The sequence below is a fragment of the Neophocaena asiaeorientalis genome, unplaced genomic scaffold, assembly GCF_003031525.2.
Source record: "Neophocaena asiaeorientalis asiaeorientalis breed wild unplaced genomic scaffold, Neophocaena_asiaeorientalis_V1.1 scaffold114, whole genome shotgun sequence".
Classification (NCBI taxonomy): Eukaryota; Metazoa; Chordata; class Mammalia; order Artiodactyla; family Phocoenidae; genus Neophocaena; species Neophocaena asiaeorientalis.
Window position 1 is genome coordinate 3,557,650 of NW_020173116.1, and position 20,500 is coordinate 3,578,149.

The window sequence follows — 20,500 nt, forward strand, 5'->3', positions numbered from 1 at the left end:
GGGGCGTCGCAGCCTCTGCAGAAGGAAATGGGGCGCGCGAGGCGACGGTCCCGGAGAAAAAACGCAAAAATAGGCCCGAGACGTCTCCCCGGGGCGGCTCTCCGGCTGCCTCCTGGTCACGCAGCGCTCGCCCCGCTCGGATGGGCGGCGCGGGTTCCGGCCGCCGTCCCTGACGCCCGCTCCCCCGCGAGAGGCCGCTGCCGCCGCCTCGGGACTAGAGGATCCTCGGCGGCCACGGCCCAAACCGAGACATAACAACTGACGTCGGCTGCGGGGCGGGGCTTCGGGCGGGGCCACAAGGGGAGTGCCCGCCGGGCGGCGGTGGGGAGGAGAGGGTACTGGGAAGGAAGAGGGCGCCCAAGCCTGGGGGCGGGAGAGCGGCGCGGAGCCCCAGCCTCGACGCGTCTCTTCTGCGCTCCCGAAGTTGCCTCTCCAGTGTCTCCTCCTCTCTCTTTCCTTTTGCCCTGCAGATGTTTAGTAAGTGATTTTGTCTGAGGGTTGCAGTTAGGACTGTGTCGCTTTGTGTGTTTTTTGGTAAAAATGGGGCAGCTAATCATCCTCTTAAAATAAGTAAAAATAAGAGTACGTGTATGCCAGGTCCCGGTTAACTGGGAAAATTTTGGCGCAGTTGGTTTGAGATGGTAGAAGGCGAAACCCAGAAAACAATGATTTTCCATCTCTAGGTGAGAATGTAGTAGTTTGCGCATTTCTGTGTTGAAGGAGATTTGGTCAAAGGGGGAGGCAGAACTAGGCTCACCCGTCCCTGCCCGTTACAAAGGCCTCACCACACCCCCTCCTCACCCGTCGCAGTTTCAGTCTCAGGGGCGTTATAAGCCAGGTATCGAAATGCTGAGTTCCCAGGGCAAAGGTTGTTCAGTGTGGATATGTCCCAGTGCAAATTTTCCCTGCGTTTTCTTTCATCACCCTCGCTGAGTGGGGCATCTCCAGCAGGAGGAACTTACATAAATTGAGTAACGTGGGTGAGCACGCAGTACGCGGTTCTGTATTTATTTAACCCCGGTAGAGCATACTCTTCCTGTCGATCTCTGTGCCAATCTTGAGGGAGAAGGGGATTGCATACATAAAATAAACAAGTCTGGCTTCTACCAGACCCCTTGATGAGGAAGAAGAAGACTCAGAAATTACAAGAGAAACGTTAGCTATTGTGCAAAGCTGTCAAATGTCCTGAACTAGGGGTGAAAGTTGTAGCAAGAATATAGGTGTGATCCTCACGCTTGGAACAAATGAGGAATGGAAAGCAAAGAATGGACCGTGAGAATGTAGCCTCAGAGTGGTACCCTTTTAGAATAAAGCAAACAAAGGCATTTCAGTGTCCAGCTAGTGGAGGATTATTTAGCAGGGATGGGCCCAGGGACGAGGGAGAAAGAATCAGAGGAGGAGGTGTAGGAATGTACAACCAGCTCTTGGCCTCTGCGTGTGTGTCTTAACTTGCCTCAATGTGGCTTTGTTTCCAGGGCTGGCAGATCAACGTGCGAGGCTGTATTAAACATTCTAAAACGCTTGGTTCTGAAATTTCAGAATCCTTGGGCATGTCACAGTGATGCTGTTACTGGGTGATATTGCTGTTCAAACCTTGACATATAAAGTGATGTCCTTCACCTCAAAGAAATGTACTCACTGGAGAGGAAAGACTGCAAGAGGGGCAGGTGGGGAAAATTGGGGTGGCTGAGGATGGAACCAGCCAGGCCAGAGTTTCAAATTGGAAAAATATTAGATTATAGAAGGGACTGGAAAGGAGTTACTAAAGAACACTTTGGACATTTCTTGTTTGTCTTAACTGCCTCCCATCCTCAACACCCTGGATTTGTTCCTCAAGGTTAAAACCCTTAGGAAAGATTACAGCACTGATAAAAGAACATGCAGGGTTGGTGGGAAATAGGGATATGGACATTTACATCCTCTATTGATGGGAATGTACAACCTTTCAGGAGAGCAATTTACAGCGCGAGTTAGAAGGCCCCCTGAAATATATGCTCTTTGGCACAGTGATCTCACTTCAGGGAACTTATCCTGAGGAAAGGATAGAATGTGTGCACAAAGATGCATGTGCAGAGTTTTGTTATTATTGTAAAGTTAATAATAGAAAAAGAGAGAAAAAAAGGGAAAACCCAGGTGAACTATTAGGCAGCTACTAAAAAGAAAGATAACTGTGTGCATCTTTATGTGATGGGATTTAGATGATTTAATTTTTTTCTCTTGTGCTTTATCTCTATTCTTTTTCTGAAGTAATCATACATTATTTTTGTAATTTAAAATTGTGTTTTAAAACATAAAACAGGGACTTCCCTGGTGGTCCAGTGGGTAAGACTCCGTGCTCCCAATGCAGGGGGCCCAGGTTTGATCTCTGGTCGGGGAACTAGATCCCGCATGCATGCCACAACTAAGAGTCAGCATGCTGCAACTAAAGATCCCACGTGCAGCAGCTAAGACCCAGTACAGCCAAAATAAATACATAAGTAAATAAATATTAAAAAACAAACGAACAAAAACCCCCCACTAGAACTGCTTCCCTCGTCTTGAGGTTTAGCAGCAGGGATTCATCCTCCAGGACTCTAAGGGAGGTGTGGGCTGTCCTCCCATGAGGATGATTTCAGTTTCCACTATGCCTAACTGGGCAGATTAATTAGAATTTCTGTTCCAAGACCAGGATGACAAAAGGATGTTTGAAATATTTATCGTTTTTCATAATCTGTTTTTCTAACAGCTAGACTGCTAATCTGGGTTCAGAATCTCAGATTCTGTTCATTTGTGGGATGATTTAAAGGCCTTATCATTTGATATTGTGGCAAGAGCATGGGACCCATAATTGGAGGGGCTGGTCCAGTGTAGACTAGTATCTACCAGCTGTGTCACCTTGTTAAGAAGTCACAAGACCGCTGTGAACCTCATTTTTATCACCTATAAAATGCGAAAGGCTGCTTACCTCATGAAGCTGTTGTAAAGATTAAATGAGGTAGTGAATGTAAAAAGTGCTTTGAAACAAACATACTGCTTGTATTTAATTTAAAATAAAGAATTAATTTTAGAGGAAAAGAAAGTCAATGCCTTTGGTTGAGCTGGATGAAACAAGGTTATTTAACTTAGGGTCCAAAGAGCCCTCCCTTCTTATTTTTATTAAAGTATTTACCCATATCAAGCAACACTCCAAGACTTCAAAATTGGGACAGTTTTGAGAGTGGAAGGGGCAACGGTAACAAAATTATGCCAGACTATCTAAGATAAATTGGGACTGTCCCAGACAAACCCTACTCATAAAAAACAGATCCTCTGCTTGTCCCTACCCACTCTGATTCCCATTCCTCAGAGGCAACTGCCTTCAATTCTATTAAGCATTTTTCTCATGTTTACTTCTGTATTTCTTAATAATAGGTTTTTACTGCTCTTCTTGATTTTTCCATTTTATACATTATCTATTGATTTCTTACCCTGGAAGATGAGGAATGATCTCTTTGATACCCTTCATTCACACACCATTTCTCGCCCCTCATTCCCAACGTGATTATATTACATATTCACTTTTATATTAATGTGTCCATATAAATCTTGTTCATGACTGAACCACATCATTTATATTTCCTTTCTTGTGCAATTGTTCATTTTTCCTGGAGTTAATAATTAACTCAAATTTTGGTTTGTTCTATTTTCTAGGGCGCTGTCCACTTATTCATTCCCAAACTCTCTGTCTGAACTATCAAATTACTCAAATGGCTAATCTATCAATTCCATGTTTTATTGGAAATAAACCTGTCCTTGGTCCTCCTGCTCTAGGCTAGACTTGTTACCCTGCAGACCAATTACATAGCTATTGTAATAGCTATGTAGTCATTCCAGGCCCACCCTTCCCTTCTCTTCCATGTTGGATCCTGTTTTTTTTTTTTTTGTTTTTTTTTTTTTGCGGTACGCGGGCCTCTCACTGTTGTGGCCTCTCCCGTTGCGGAGCAGAGGCTCCGGACGCGCAGGCTCAGCGGCCATGGCTCACGGGCCCAGCCGCTCCGCGGCATGTGGGATCTTCCCGGACCAGGGCACGAACCTGTGTCCCCTGCATCGGCAGGCGGACTCTCAACCACTGCGCCACCAGGGAAACCCGATTCTGTTTTTTTGATCCCGGTTACACTTTGTTATTTCACTCCCTTGTTTGCATGGAACACAACTACAGTGATTTAGTAAGAAAATGAACTTTGGAGACCTTACACACCTAAAAATTCCCTTATTCTACTCTTATTCTTTTTTTTCCCCCAAACTTAAAAGACTTGGAAGACTATTACCAAAACCTCCTTAATACCCTTCACCAATTCACCAGTTGTTAACATTTTTGCTGTACTTGCTTCATCATGTCTTTATTTTGAATATGTGTATATATTTTTTCTTAAACCACTTAGGAGTTAGTTGCAGTTACTCTTCCTATTTGAATGATAGTCTGGCCAAGTAGAGACTTCTAAATTGGAAATCATTTCCCCTCAGAATTTTGAAGGCATTGAACCACTGTCTTATGGCTTCTGTTGTGACTGGACCGTTCTCTCTGTAATTTGACTCTTCTTTTCATCCTTGGTGTTCTGAACTTTCATGATGATGTGTTTTAGTGCAGGTCTCCTTTCCTTCATTGTGTTCAGTGCTCAGTTTCAATATGGCAACTCGTGACCTTCAGTTGGGAAACTTTTCAATAATTTCTTCTGTCCATTTTCTCACTTTTGTGGATCTCCTACTAGTGAGATATTGAAACTCCTAAGTCAATCCCATAATTTTTTCTCTTCTTTCTCCAATTTTCCTCTCTGCTTTTTGTTCTACTTTTCCAGAGATTTCTTCAAATTTATCTTTCACCCCTTCTAGTGAATTCTTAACTTTGTCTATCATTTTTTTAATTTTCAAAGGCTCTTTCTTGTCACAGGGATGTGCCTTTTCTGTAGCACCCTGTGCTTTTTGTTTTGTGTGTGCAAGACATTCTCGTATCTCTCTGAAGAAAGTGGCTTCCCCCCTAAGGTTTCTTTTGCTCTTCGGATCACGGTTCATTTTCTATTTGTTTGTTTTGGACTTCATCTTTCACGTTAGAAGCTCACCTTAACTACTTGGCAATTCTTGACTCTCTCCTTGTTCGTAAGTTCATAAATGTGAGGAACTAAAAAGCTCGTTGGAAGTTCTCTGAGAGTGACTGGGGCTCACTTAGGGTGAATAAAGATCAGGGCCCGGCCATTTCACTAGAAGGATGTGTAAGTCTTTTTTCTTGGGCTGTTTGTTTTTGTCAGAGAGGAATCCTGCCTGGAAAGTACAGGTTTCACTGTCAGCATCAAGGGACTGGGTGGGAGGAGGCTGGGGAATATCAAGTCTCAGCCATTAGGCTTGAACTTAATACTACAGTTTTCCATGACGTTCCTCACCTCCCTCACATAGCTATGTCCATATTTTCAAGTCCAGAGCCTCTTTGTTCACTTCAGAAGGTAAATGTCACATCTTCCTCTGGGCTGGGAGAAGGGAAAGTGCCTGGTCGCACCAGGTTCAACTATATCTTATGAAACTTTTAGCAAATCCTCTAGTTTTCAGCCCCGCCCAACACCCTGGGCTTCCAAAGTGCTGTGTTTCCAATTTCTGGACTTTTCCTGGGTTCTCTGGCACCAGCTGTTTAACATGTCAGAGGTGGTGCCACAGATCCACCACACCACTGCCTCTTTCCAGGAGTCTAGGCAGACCAGCTTGTAGTCTTTCTTGCAGGTAGATTGGGTAAGTGACTGAATTCTGGCCAGTGGGAGTCAAGAGGAAGTGATGTGCACCCCTTCTAGACCTGGCCCTCATAAACAGCCTTGAGCCCTCTCTAGATTGGGTGGCCAGGGAGAGGGGTGGGCCCAGAGAACAGCCTGAGACCTTTACCTTGGGGCCCCTGGGATTTGTTCTTCTCTTCTGCCTCTCTTTTTTGCCCATAGAGCTCTCTGCCTCCAAGACACAATCAATTCCACAAGCCAGAGGAACAAAAGTGGGGCTGGCAGGGACCTCAGAATGGTAGACAGGGAGCATGGGAAAACGAATCCCAACATTTGCTACTTTGCCTGCTGGTGGGGGGGCAAGGAGAGTGGCCGATAAAGACAAAGGAAATAACCCCATTTTCCTCACTTTGTTCTCTAACTCCATTATCGAGAACACATTTTGGTTAAAAAAATGGTAAAAATGGCTAGAAATGGTTAAAAAAAAAGGCTAGAAATCTAAGTGCTATGGGTAGATTGAGTAGATAGATTGGGTGTTTATCATCGTATGTCTGGTTGATATACCCAGCTAAGCACAGATTTGAGGCAGGTAAGGGGGCAATTTTAAGTCTGTCTCCTGTGCGTAAATGTATTTGAGATTTCTTATTTCAGGGACATAAATGTTTACTTCATGAGTAACTAATAATAAAAAGGATGATATGGGTAGAGCAGCTCACCCTCTAGTAATTTCTCCTGGGATCACTTTGCCAGATACACACTGTTGTGAGGTGATGCCAGGCAGTGCATACATCCACCCCCTGAAACCTACTGTCCCCCTGGCTTCTCCCCTCTCTTCCCATAGATCCTCTGCCCTTTCTGGACCCTCTCCTCCCATACTTCCCATCCCTGCACAAGCCCCCTACCTAAAGAATCTTCTAAACAATTAAACAAATTTAACTTAAAATTTATAGGATCTATTTCTTTATTACCAGACTAATAGGTTTGCATTTTGAAAGCTTACTATTGGACAGTGTACAATGATGTATTTATAGCTGATCTGAATATGGCATTTATGATCATTAAAAGAGAACAGTTGGGACCTCCCTAGTGGCGCAGTGGTTAAGAATCCATCTCCAATGCAGGGGAGACAGGTTCAAGCCCTGGTCCGGAAGATCCCACGTGCCGTGGAGCAAATAAGCCCGTGCGCCACAGCTACTGAGCCTGTGCTCTAGAGCCCGTGAGCCACAACTACTGAGCCCATGTGCCACAACTACTGAAGCCCACGTGCCTAGAGCCTATGCTCTGCAACAAGAGAAGCCACTGCAATGAGAAGCCTGTGCGCCACAACGAAGAGTAGCCTCCGCTCGCCACAACTAGAGAAAGTCCATGTGCAGCAACAAAGACCCAACGCAGCCAAAAATAAATAAATTAATTAATTTTAAAAAAATGAGAGAGAGAGAAGAGTTAAGATCAAGCCCTAGGCATGGAGCTACCTAATTACATTTTAATTTTTTTCCTGTGAGAAAATCAGACTTGCCTGAGTGCCTTCTCCAGGAACATTCCCTGCTGTGATTGTGAGAACTGCCCGTCCAGTCCTTTCTCTGTGGAGAGGACCCTGTTGACTGACTATGACCACAGCGTTGGTACCGCGTTGTGTTTTCCAGTGCACTAGGCCATTATCTGCAGGAATAAGCAACGTCCCGAAGCGATATTCAGAGACCTGTTTGGCACTCAAGCCGGAATCTTCAAAAGGAGGAACCTCGGGCTTCCCTGGTGGCGCAGTGGTTGAGAGTCCGTCTGCCGATGCAGGGGACACGGGTTCGTGCCCCGGTCCGGGAAGATCCCACATGCCGCGGAGCGGCTGGGCCCGTGAGCCATGGCCGCTGAGCCTGCGCATCCGGAGCCTGTGCTCCGCAACGGGAGAGGCCACAGCAGTGAGAGGCCCGCATACCGCAAAAAAAAAGGAGGAACCTCTTTTCACCAGAGACATACCTACAGAACATGGCTTTCAACAAAGTTGAGAGGAATGCACCCTGGCAGGGCAGCTCTGCTTTGCATGTTGTTGTCCATTTAATACACAGCCCTTCTCCGCTGGCCAGCCAGCGGCCAGCAGTCACTGGTGCCCTCATCTTCCAACACGAGGAACAGCAAGCAGGAGGACTCTGTACAAACACTTTGACGACAAAGGTAAATAAGTGTGGAATAAGCAAATAATAAGTCACCTTTCCTCCTGGAGTAAACTGTTCCCTTCTCTGATCACCTGAAGCTACAATGACACGTGGTCAGACCATGGGACAGCTGGCATTGCTGCAGAGTTTTCCCACCCAGGACAAAATGAAAATGCAAGCCCTTTGTTCAAAAAGCAGGAAAAAAAGTGCCATGAGGGGTACTATATAAAGCTTTTCCTTTCTTTCCCCCTCGCTCTCTTGACCTATTACAGTGGTTTTTAATTTGCAATTTAATGTAACTCTCCCTTGGGCAGGGGACATTCACAGGGTAAGTGCAGGTCCTCACAGGCATTTGGACCCCCTCTGGACACCCCCCTCCATTGGCAGACTTCACCCGCCCCCTCCCCGCCGCCACCAGCAGCAGATGGTGGGTCCTGAAAGGACTGCAACTCAGCACCAGGACATGCTCATACCTGGATTAGGGGTGGGCAAGAGGCATGATCTCAGCGACTTGTCCCCCAACCCTCTGCAGACCTGAGCCCAGGGTCCCACTGAGGGAGGCAGCAGAACATGGAAATGCCCCGCTGTGGGAAGGGCAGTCGTGGAGACGGAGAGACTGGGCAGGGGCCCTGGGCACCAGGCAATGGAGGGCCAGCTGCCAGGAGGTGGGGAGCTGACCGCAGGCAGACTGCACGTAAGCTGAAGGCTCCAAGGCCTCAGCACATGCTCCAGTGTTCATCAGACCTCACTTATAAAACACAAAGCCAAAGAAAAAATTATTTGGAATTTCAAGATGGCAACTGCAGAGCATTAAACTCCAAGCAGCTGCAGGATCCCTCTGAACCTGGGGTCCTGAGCATCTACTTTGTTGACACACCCATGAAGCCAGCTGTGTGGGATAGAATTATTGAAATCAGTGAAGGTCCAGAAAATTCTTTATTTTTTTATCACATGTGTGGCATGCATAGTCTGCTATAGACGGTTTTATTTCTGTACGTAAACCTTTCTGGACACTGTCTGCAAGGCTTAGCTCCTACCCTTATCAGCTATTCTCTGGCATATTACAGCCCCTCTCTAAGCCTTATTTCTAAAACAGAAATAAAACAATGATCTCATGAGATTGTTATGAGGGTTTAATGAAGTAAAGCTGATAAGGCACTAAGCCCAGTGACTGGAATATGTTATGTACAAATGGACATACATACAGATATATATTTACCCATGTACATGATACCCATACATCTCTGCTATGACACACAGGGATGGTACCAGAGTACGTAGAAGGTATGTAATAAATCTATTTTTTGGACAAAGAACATGGATAATAGGAACATTTTTAAAATGTCAATCTGGCTAATGAATGCTTTAGGTGAAATGCAATGCAAATATAAGTTGATTATTTAAAGAAGAAAGCAGAAAAGCTTTTTTCAAAAACTTAAACCTGTTTTGATGGGATAACTCAAAAACTAAGTGCAACTGAATTAAGGACATAGAGAAAATGAAGAACATCCTGAAAACCTTGGTAAATCTGATTTCAGAATGAAAATAGGAAAGATGAAAGAAGTTGGAGCTGGAGAGCATGGAGAAGAGAAGGATAAGAGAGAACTTTAAAATAGCAATATTGCTTTCAATTAAAAGTGAGTATTTTGTTATAAAAGTAGTACATATTTATTATAGAAAACAGGTATTATCAAAAAGAAGAAAATCTAAACTATGCACAATCCCACTATTCTCACACAACAAACAAGTTTGTACCAGTTGATTATCCTACTGTAAATACAGGTTTGAACATATTGGGCATTTTCATTTTTAAAAATATTTGCCAATTTTACATCTGAAATGGCATCTCATTGCTGTTTTGATTTAAATTGCTTCTTTGAATAATAAATGACTTCTTTCTTATCTTGTAAGTTTATTGTTCATATATATATTTGTGTGTGTGTGTGTATTTTTTTGGCCGTGCCACGCTGCACGCAGGATCTTACTTCCCTGACCAGGGATTAAATATGCGCCCTCGGCAGTGAAAGCGTGGAGTCCTAACCACTGTACTGCCAGGGAATTCCCTGTTTTTCTTTTAAATAATCAGAAATATTTTAAATGCATTTAAAAGGTACAGAAAATAATATAGCAGACAGTATTTCTATGTGTTTTTCAGAAAGAAAGCCTGTTAGGTGTGAGATGGGGGCTGTATTAACACAATCTACCATGTTGCTAAAAAAAAGGTAAATACTGATATGCAAATGTTTTTGTATATTAAGGTGCTAACCTTTTTCTATGACATAGAGCTTTTGTTTTAATATTTTTGACTGAAAAGAAGAAAACAAAAGGAAATTAGTTTAAATTAAAAAAACTTTGTTTTAGTTGGATATGAGAAACAATTTCCTGACGATGAAGAGAATAAATGCAGGAGAAGGAATTTGTCATTATGGAATCTCTGACCCACCATCTCTCTTCTATGATTCACCTTAAACTTAATTGGCTAGGAGACAGAAGCTAGACCAAGTAGTTGTTCACATTTTCCTAGATTCTAGGAAGCACTAATTTTCAAAATTAGTAGGAAGAATTCTGGGTTACATGGCTAATTTGACTTAATATGTATGTTCTTCACCATTGTAAGCAGAATAGCTGTATCTTTGCAGCTCTTCTGAGTAAGAGCTGCTAAGTCCACTGTTGTTTGGTGGTTGAATGTGAATGAATTATAATGAATGTGAATTCTATTATATAACAACTGGGACAAGTGTTCCATTTATAAACAATTAGCATGCTTACTGCTGAGTATGGTACTTTTTAGAATTATACACAAATATTCTCTCTCCTTTCAGGCATGTGGTAAGAATGTTCTTTTCTGACCCCTTGGAGTTAGCTGAGGTCATATGACTTTCACTGGCCAATGAAATATGACAGGAAGTGACATTTTCACTTCCGGGCCCAAGTTAAAAAAAGTTTTATATATAGTTTACTGTATGTCAATTATACAGATTAAGTTTATATGTAAATAAAGTTTACTAAAGTTTATATATAAAGTTTATAATAAACTACATATGTTTAAAGTGTACCATTTGTACATGTGTAATCATCACTACAGTCAAGATAGTGAAGACATCTGTCACCTCTAAAAGTTTTCACTTGTGCTTTTCTAATCGCTCCCTCCCACACCTCCTTGTCCCCTATCTCCAAGCAGTCATCAATCTCCTTTCTGTCACTATAGATTAGTTTTGAATTTTCCACACTTTAATCATATAGTATGTACTGTTTTTCGGCTGGCTTCTATCACTCTGCATGATAATTTTAAGATTCATCCATGTCATTATATGTAGCAGTGGTTCATTCCTTTTTATTGCTGAGTAGTAATCCATTCTATGGATACGCCATGGTCTATTTATCCATTTACCTGCTGATGGACCATTGAGGTGTTTCCAGTTTGGGGCTATTACAAATAAAGCTTCTGTAAACATTTGTGTACAAGTCTTTATATGGTCACAAATTAATTTTTCTCTTGAGTAAATACTTAGGAGTGAATTGGGTGGATCATACGGTCATTGTGTGTTCAACATCTTAAGAAACTGCCAAATTGCTTGGTTGTAATATTGACATTGTCACCATAAGTTCACAAGAGTTTTAGTTTCTCCACATCTTCATCAACACTTGGTATGACAAGTCTTTTTAATTTTATTTATTCTAATAGCTAAGTAGTGTTATCTCATTGTGGGATTTTTTTTTGAATTTTAAAATTTTATTTTATTATTTTTTTACAGCAGGTTCTTAATAGTTATCTATTTTATACATATTAGTGTATATATATCAATCCCAATCTCCCAATCCATCCCACCACCACCACCCGCCCCCTACCACTTTCCCCCCTCTCATTGTGGTTTTAATTCACATTTCCTAATGACAACGACGTTGAGCATCTTTTCTTATGTTTATTTGCCATCTCTGTACCTTAACTTGTCTGTTCAAATCTTTTAGTCAGTTTTTATTGGTTTGTTTGTTATCTTATTTTTGTATTTTGAGAATATATATTCTGGAATCAGCTATATATTTTCAAAGATTTTTCACAGTGTGTGTCTTGTCTTTTCATTTTCTTAAGAGTGTCTTTTAAAGAGTAGAAATTTTAAATTTTAACTAAGCCCAATTAATCAACTTGTTCTTTTATGAATTGTGTTTTTGATGTTTTATCTGAGAAACCCTTGCCTAACCCAAGGTCAAAAAGATTTACTCCTGTTTTCTTCCAATAGTTTTATAGATCTATGCTTTTTTATTTTTTGTGGTACACGGGCCTCTCACTGTTGTGGCGTTTCCCGTTGTGGAGCACAGGCTCCGGACGCACAGGCTCAGCAGCCATGGCTCACGGGCCAAGCCACTCCACGGCGTGTGGGGTCTTCCCGGACCGGGGCATGAACACGTGTCCCCTGCATCGGCAGGCGGACTCTCAACCACTGCGCCACCAGGGAAGCCCCATCTATGCGCTTTTACATTTAGGTCTATGACCTATTTTGAGTTAAATTTTGCATATGGTGTGAGTTATGGATCTAAGTTCTTTTTTTTTATATGTATATACAATTGTTCAAGCAGAATTTGTTGAAAAGACTATTTATTCTCCACTGCATTGTGCCTTTGTCAAAAACCAGTTGTCCAGATATATGTATGAGTTTATTTCTGGACTTACTATTTTGTTCCGTTGATTTATTTTTCTATCTTTATGCTAATACCACACTGTCTTCATTAGTGTAGCTTTATAATAATTATTGAAATCAGGCAGTGTTATACCTTGAAATTTGTATGTCTTTTTCAGAGTGGTTTGGCTATTCTAGATTCTTTGCAGTTCCATAAAAGTTTTAGCATCAGCCTGTCAATTTCTACAAAAGATCCTGCTGGGAGTTTGATTTTAATTGCATTGAGTCTATAGATTAATTCAAGGACAGTTGACATCTTTATGATACCGAGTCTTCAGATCCATGAACAAGGTATATATTTCCATTTATTTAGGTCTTCTTTAATTTCTTTCAGCAATATTTTGTAGTTTTAGTGTACAGATCTTTTACTTCTTTTGTTAAGTTTATCACTAAGTATTGCTTTTTTATGTTATTGTATATAGTAATGTTTTTATATTCAAATTTCTGATTATTTGTTGCTACTACAGAGAACTACAATTGATTTTTGTATATTGAACTTGTATCCTGCAACCTTACTGGTCTCAATTATTAGTTCTAATAGCTTTAAAAAAAGATTCAATCATATTTTGTACATAGGTGATTATGTCATCTGAAAAAAAAGTTTGAATTCCTCCTTTTCAATTTGCATACCTTTTATTTCTCCTTCTTGTCTGATTGCACTGGCTAGAACTACTCCAAGTTTTGAATTAAAGTGATAACAGCAGACATTCTTACCTGGTTCCTGATCGTAAGAGGGAAGTATTTAGGTTTTCATCATTAAGTATAATGGTAGCTGTAGGCTTCTTTAGATGACCTTTATGAAACTGAGGAAGTTCCCTTCTAATTTTAGCTTACTGAGAGTATTTATCAGAAATGAATGTTGGGTTTTGTTTAGATAAGCTTATGATTTTTATTTTTAGTTTGTATGTTGAAGTATATATATTTTTTGACTTTTTTTTTTTTTTTTTTTTTGGTACGCAGGCCTCTCACTGTTGTGGCCTCTCCCGTTGCGGAGCACAGGCTCTGGACGTGCAGGCTCAGCAGCCACGGCTCACAGGCCTAGCCACTCCGCAGCATGTGGGATCTTCCCGGACCGGGGCACGAACCCGTGTCCCCTGCATCGGCAGGCGGACTCTCTACCACTGTGCCACCAGGGAAGCCCCTTGACTTTTTTTTTTTTTTAGCTGAGCCATGCAGCACGCAGGATCTTCCCCCACCAGGGATGGAAACTGTGCCCCCTGCATTGGGAGCCTGGAGTCTTAGCCACTGGATCACCAGGGAAGTCCTGTTGCAGTACTGATATATTGATTGATTTTTAAATGTTAAATGGACTTCTAAGTCTTGGTTCCAGGATATACCTCATTTGATCATATCAATATGATGTTTTATACTTTTAATGTATTATTGAATTCAATTTGCTAACGTTTTGTATAGAATTTTTGTTCATGAGGGATTTTGGTCTATAGCATAATGCCTTTGTCTCGTTTCATTTTAAAGATAATCCTGACCTCTTAGAATGGGCTGAGAGCTATTCTCTTCTCTGATATTTTTGGAAGTGTTTGTATAGAATTGGTATTATTTCTTCTTTAAGTGTCTAATAGAATTCACCCATGAAGTCATCTCAGCCTAGAGTTTCTTTGGAGGAGAGTTTTGAATTATGCCACTTTCCTAAATAGATATAGTGCTCTTTAGATTATTTATTTCTTCTTGAGTGAGCTTTGGTAATTTGTGTTTTTAAAGGAAATTGTCTATTTCATCTAAGTTGTCATATTTATTAGCATAAAGTTGTTCATAATAATTCCTAATTGTCTTTTAAATATATGTAGAATCTGGGGCTTCCCTGGTGGTGCAGTGGTTAAGAATCCACCTGCCAGTGCAGGGGACACGGGTTTGAGCCCTGGTCCAGGAAGATCCCACATGCCATGGAGCAACTAAGCTCATGTACCACAACTACTGAGCCTGCGCTCTAGAGCCTGCAAGCCACAACTACTGAAGCCTGCGCGCCTAGAGCCTGTGCCCCACAACAAGAGAAGTCATCATAATGAGAAGCCCGCGCACGGCAACGAACACCCAACACGGCTAAAAATAAATAATTAATTAATTTAAAAAAAATGCACTCGCTCGCCACAACTAGAGAAAGCCCGCGTGCAGCAAAGAAGACACAATGCAGCCGATAAATAAATAAACAAATAAATAAATGAAATAAAGAATATATATGTAGAATCTGAAGTGATATCACCTCTCTCATTCTTAATATTTTTCATTTATATATTCTTTTTTCCTTAATAAGTCTGGCAAGAATTTTATCAACTTATTGATTTTCTCAGAGAGGCATCTTTTGCTTTCATTGATTTCTCTACTGTTTTCCTGTTTCTATTTTATTGATTTATACTTTGATCTTTCTTGTTTGCTTACTTTGGGTTTAATTTGCTTTTATTTTTCTAGAGTGTTAAGATCATTAATTTGAATTCTTCTAATATAGGTGTCTGATGTTATAAATTTCTCCCTCAAAATTGCCTTAGGAGTATCCTACAAATTCTGATTTGTTTTATTTTTATCAGCTCAAAATAAGTTTTAATTACACTTTTAATTTATTTTTTCACCCATGTATTATTTAGAAGTGTGTTTTTTTAGTTTCCAAATATTTGGAGACTTTTCTGAGAATATTCTGTTATTAATATCTAATTTAATTCCATTATGGTCAAAGAACATAATGTTTATAGCTTGTGAATTGTGGTAGGAAAATTATAGCTTAGTGTCAACCAAAGGGAAACTATTATTTCTCAGGAAGCCCTCACAGCCAACCAAAGTTGCTGTAATCATCTACTGATAGTTCCAGTTTAATTCAAGTTGACAAATATTTGTTGAACAGTGATTATATATGCTCAAGTCCAAAAATAAAGTTCCAAAAATAAGGAAAGTAGAGTGCCTGATCTCAAGGAACTTACAATCTAGATATGAACTACTGATACTAGGAAAGACATGGTAAAATCAAAAAGTAGATTAAACAAAGAAAAAGAAGGGTTCAAGGAAGGGACGAATTGAGAACGGCTTCACATAGGAGGTGGGACTTAAGAAGGGTCTTGAAAGAAGTGTTCAAGTTTGACAGGTGGAGATGGTGGGATGGTCCTTCAAGCAGAGGAAACAGCATAAGCTCAGAGACAAGAAAATATAGTACATGCTTGGGGAACTTCACTTTGACTGAAGGTTAGGGGAGTGGTGGGAGATAAGGGGAATATTTTATAGGACTCTGAGGTCTCTATATGTAGATGAATAAGCATTTGGGCGCCATTAAGGTTTTTTGAGCCCAGAAGTTATTTTCCTTCACCCACCACACTTGCTCTATCAAGTCCCGGTGGGACTCCATCCATCATAGAGCTCTGGAAAACGTCAAGTGGTTGGATTACATCCTTGACTCCCTTGCTTAAAAACCCTTCATTGGATCCCCACTGTACTTAGAATAAAATCAAAACTTCTTTTTGGACCCTGCATGGTCTGCCTTCTGACTATCTCATCTCCTACTGTCGCTTTTTAACTCTATTCAGTACATTCTACCTCCCTCAGCTTCCTCTCGCTTCCTGAAACATAATTAGGGTTTCTCGCACTCAGGACCTTTGCATTTTCTTTCTTCTCCTTGAACACTTTCCCAGCTCTTTGCATGGTATGGCAGGAAACCTCTAAGATGGCCCCAATCATCCCTGCCTCTTGGTATTCACACCTTTGTGTTATCCCCTCCTCTAGAATATGGTTTGGATTTAGTGACATGCTTTTAGCAAATAAAATGGGGTACAGGTGATGGGTTACAAAAGGAAGGTGGTCCTCATTTGGGGTACGCTCGCTCTCTCTCATTCTCTGGCTCACGTTGAGGGAAGTCAGCTGCCAACTGTGTGGTACACTGTGGAAAGGCCCTCATGGTGAGGAACTGATGTCTCAGGCCAACAGACAGCAAGGAGGCCTTCCAACAACCACGTAGGTCAGGTTGTAATCTGATCCTCCCCTAGAAGAACCCTGAGTTGACTGCAGGCCCAGCTAATACCTGGATTTTAACCTGTGGGAGACCCTGAGCCAGAGACATCCAGCCAAGCCATGCCTGGAACACTGACCCACAGAAACCATGAAGTAATAAATGTTGTTTTAAGCTGCTAAATTTTGAGGTAATTTCTTATGCAGCAATAAGTGACTACATATGGCTGGCTCAGACTCATTCTTCATGGCTTAGCTCAAGTGTCACCTCCTCAGAGAAGCCTTTCCCAACTAGCCTGGCTAAAGTAACTTTCTTCCTGCCCTGTCTCTTCCCAAAGTCACTTTCTAATATAGTGTCCTGTTTTCTTTTTTCCATAGAGCTTACTTTAATTAATCATTTACTTGTGTGTTGTCTGACATCCCACAACTAGAATGTAAACTCCTTAAGGGTAAGGCTGTTGCCTGACTTGTTCACTGCTCTATCTCCAACACCTAGAATGATGCCTGGTTCAGACCCTTGTTGAATAAATGTTAAGAGAGTAACGATTCTGCATTATTTGCTCCAGAAACTTCCTTGTGTTTAGCAGAGCCAAATCCTATGAACCGAGCATAATCTGTGCTTTGATAAGAACTTTGACAGCCAACAAAGCCTGGGGCTCTTTTCAGGTTTGAAAACAAGATGTGCTTTTACTTTATGATCAGGGAAGTAACTTGCCAGAGTCACAAAGCTAGTAAGCCGTGGAGCTGGGATTCAAACCGACATCTATCCGAGTTCAAAGCCAATGCTGCTGTAAAAAGTTACAACTATTTAAAACAAAATAGATAACAGGAGATAACGATCAACGGGAAGCCAGAATATTTTACAGGAAATCATGTAATGGTTCATGAACAGTTGAAGTGGAAGACAGCATGGGACCCTGGGATTACTTAGAAAACTCCTGTGTATTAAAAGGACCAAATGGGGAGCAGCCTAACCATGAAGGGTGTGTGGGAAAAAGTCATCTGTCACAGTAAAAGTACCCACACTACCTTGTCGCTTGCTGTCCGGCCTCCCACTCCAGGTGGTTTTGCAGGTGCAGGTGTCTGACCCTCTCCCAGGGGTCTTTGGGTCCTGCGGTAGATTTGTGTGAGTCTTGCAAATTTTGCTACTATGACAACTCAAGGTGCAATGCCTAGCAGGGACTATAAGATGCACTACATTACAAAATAATTAAAGCCACACCACTGCCCACCTCTTCCCCTATCCTCTCCCGCCCTCAGTCTCCCCAGCAACAGCAAGAGTGAAACATACCAAGGATGCCATGTTCCTGGCAAGAGCTCTCAGAGGGCCTTGCATTCATGTCTCAGCTCTGCCATGTTCCACCAAACACTAGTGGTGGAACCTTGAGCAAAATACCTCTTGTGCGTTTCAGAAGCTCTCAGCCTCACCTCTTATTTTGGCCATTGATGAAATGACCAGTTCTATGCAAGTCTAGATGGTGTAGCCTGATAGCATCTAAGCTACATGCCTCTTGATTTCAGTCCCGGGGCTTTTCTGACATGCCTTGTGGTATGGCTACAGGACTCCTCCCAGCTCTCACTCATGTGCAGCTTGGAAGTACAGCACTTTATGTACTATGGGGGCAAATGCTGACTAATGGAATGGGGCTGGAGGTAGCTGATGTGCAAATTTGTCTTCTGTCTTCCTTGGCTGGAAAATTCTCAGAAGATCCCATGGAATCAAGCAACCAGTCACTGCAATGCTGGTCAACTCAATACACATCCTTGTGTTGGTTTCCTTTCCTTCCCATTTCACTCCCTTCCTCCCTTACTCCTGCCCCCAGGATCATTTTCCCAATTAAACTACTCACTCAAAAGTTTTTGTCTTGGGCTTTGCTTCTGGGGAAGCACAGATTATTTAATCTCTCTGTGCCTCAGGTCATCATCTGTAAAATAGGGAACATCTGTGTCAATTTCACAAGGTTTGTATGAATGTAAATTAATAATCTATGAAAAGCATGTAGGGGACTGTCTGCTACACAGCAAGCGTACTATGAATTCCAGCTATTGCTGTTGTTGAAAAAAAAGGGAGCTTCCAAGTGTATATGGAAAACCCAACTTGTCCCTAGCTCTGAGAAGAATCCATCTCAGTATGAAACATCTTAATTTTCTTCCCCAAACTTTCAGCTGGATGTTATATGCTATTCTACTGCAAGCAAACAAAAGAGAGAAGGATCTAGAGGTGCTCCACGTAGACAATTGGCACTGACGAAGTCAAAGACAAAGACGATGGGGAATTTTTTCACCCAAATTTAATAACCTGGGGATTGTCAGCATCGGTCACGTATGCATGCGACTCTGAGATGTCTTTTGCGGGGGGATATTCTCAAATGGGGATATATGGCTAGTGTTTACAGTCATTTTAAGGTAGAGGTTTGCAAGTCAGCCCTTTGTGAACTGAATGTGTCCCGTCCCTACTATGCCTGCTCTTTGCTTAGCTACCACAGGTGGTCAGCAGTGTCCTAAACTAGAGAGCCATGGAGAGCTATCCCCAAAGGCTTCCCCAGGGGTGAACAAAATTCTGAATATCAGAGTCAGCATTGGCTTTTCCTTCTCTTTCATAGGCCATACCAAATGCAACATCCATATTCCACAGAGCCTTCTGTGGAACGTCTCCCATAGCTGACCTCCTCTTTCCACTCACATTTACTTTTCCTTACACTTCAGAATTTCTTCAAACATTCCTTGAAATACCTTTCCTCTGTTCTCTATCTGTCCAGTTCAGAACATCCTTAAATCTGCAGCTCTTTCCCTCTCCATGAAGCAACCTCAGATCCATGTCTTGCTAATTCTCCTGCCTCTAGCACATTGGCTACTGGTATCACTCACGTTAGGAGAAAAATCTCTTTGGAAGCTGCTCCCTGTCCTGGAATATGCTTTACTGAGCATATTCCTCTACTGAGACTAGCTGAAGCCCAGTGTCATCCGTTAAGCCACAAGCAGCTGCCTAAGCCCATGCTGACAATCCCCTTTCTCAACCTCCATCCTAGGCTAAGTCCGTACCTCTGAAGCACCCATATATGCTTAAACATTTAGTGATACATTTGTATGTGTATGGACTATTCCTTGTCTCACTTTGCTGTGTACAGAGAGTTTCAGGGCAATGACACAGAGAGGAGGAGCCCAGGCAGAGACCAATGATCTCCCTGCATTGAGGAGATCAAGCTCAAAGCACCTCAGACCAAAGAGGATAGAGTTTGCAGGACAGAGTATCAAGGAGGGAGAGCTTCACAGAGAGACCGCTCTGAAGATTTTTAGAGTGTGCCCTTTGAGTACTGATCAGCACGTGTGTGTGAGGAAACTATGCAAAGCTAGGTAAAGAATCACCCATAAAGGTTAGAGGTAAGAGTGACTGGCATTCACACAGGCTGGAAGACTGCCAGGTCATTGGGGAGCTTGCAGAGAAGTGTGTTGCCTCAAGTGGGGAATAATTAGCTCCAAACTGAGCACTGGTCTGGTCCTACCTGACAAGTCATGAAAGCAAAACCCCAAAGTATTAGATTGCTTCCAAGTAACGTAACTGCATTCCAGAACAAATCTCAAGAATATCTATAAGGATCAAAAATACCCACCTGTGGGAAGGGGCTGGGGAGGGAGTTGAATAAGCAGAACACAGAGGATTTGTTGGGCAGTGAAAATGCTCTACCTGACATTATAAAGCCTGATATAATGCCATTATACTTTTATCCAAACCCATAGAACATTCAACATCAAGAGTGAACCCTGGGACTTCCCTGGTGGTCCAGTGGGTGAGACTCCATGCTGCCAGTGCAGGGTGCCTGGGTTCGATTCCTGGTCGGAGAACTAGATCCCGCATGCCGCAACTGAGTCTGCATGCTACAACTTAAGAGGTCCTCATGCCGGACGAAAGATCCCGTGTGCCGCAACTAAGACCTGGTGCAGCTAGAATAAATAAATAAATAAATAAATAATATTTTTTAAAAAGAGTGAACCCTAAGGTAAACTATGGACTTTGGGTCATCAT